At 50.1% G+C, this 845-nt stretch overlaps 1 non-coding gene across 1 annotated transcript; it reads left to right on the forward strand.

The window, feature by feature from the left end:
- The first annotated feature begins 507 nt into the window (after positions 1 to 507).
- On the forward strand, positions 508 to 582 carry Trnar-ucu (transfer RNA arginine (anticodon UCU)). The gene has a single exon. It is a non-coding gene; the product is annotated as a tRNA-Arg (tRNA).
- The last annotated feature ends 263 nt before the right edge of the window (positions 583 to 845 follow it).

The raw sequence follows: 845 nt of genomic DNA on the forward strand, positions 1-845 counted from the left end.
CTTCATTGTGGACATGTTGAAAACGTGTACCCCAACCGGGACCCGAACCCGGGATCTCCTGCTTATATGGCAGACGCTCTATCCATCTGAGCCACCGAGGGCATAGACGACAGTCCGCCTGCAGGGACCTATCCCCTGCACACTCCCCGTGAGACCCACATTCCCAACATGAAGTATATAAACGCCTGTTTGCAGCGAGGGTGTCCATTTCTCATTTCATTCTAGCAAAGCTGCATGGTCATTAACGGTAACTGTTCATTCGGGAACAGATACTACCACCATATATAGTTAAAATATGGCTTCCCGGCCATTGACCTTCTTGTGCGAACGCACACGACAAGCCCGAACTCGCACGGGACTTAGTAGATTAATCTGCCACGAGTAATGAGTATAATGGGCAAACATCTATTAGGCGCACAACGAATGTAGTGGTGTGGACATGTTGGGAATGTAGGTCTCACGGGGAGCGTGCAAGGGATAAGTCCCTGCAGGCGCACTATCGTCTGTGCCCTCGGTGGCTCAGATGGATAGAGCGTCTGCCATCTAAGCAGGACATCCCGGGTTCGAGTCCCGGTTGGGGTACACATCTTCAACATACCCCAATGAAGTACACCAACGCCTGTCTACAGCTATGGTGTCCATTTAATTATCATTTCCTTTGAATTCTGACCTATCAGCTCGCGTTTTCCTCGGTTCGTCGAATGTGGCGAGGTGTGAGACCTGTAAGTGTTCGGCAGTGGGTTGACAAAAGCGGAACAGCAATCCTGTGAGTAAGCCGCTTTGAGTATTTCGTAAACCAGAGTGCTACAGACGTGTTTTTCAAAGCTGTGCGACCTACATGAGAT

Source organism: Schistocerca serialis, chromosome 1 (genome assembly GCF_023864345.2).
Source record: "Schistocerca serialis cubense isolate TAMUIC-IGC-003099 chromosome 1, iqSchSeri2.2, whole genome shotgun sequence".
Classification (NCBI taxonomy): Eukaryota; Metazoa; Arthropoda; class Insecta; order Orthoptera; family Acrididae; genus Schistocerca; species Schistocerca serialis.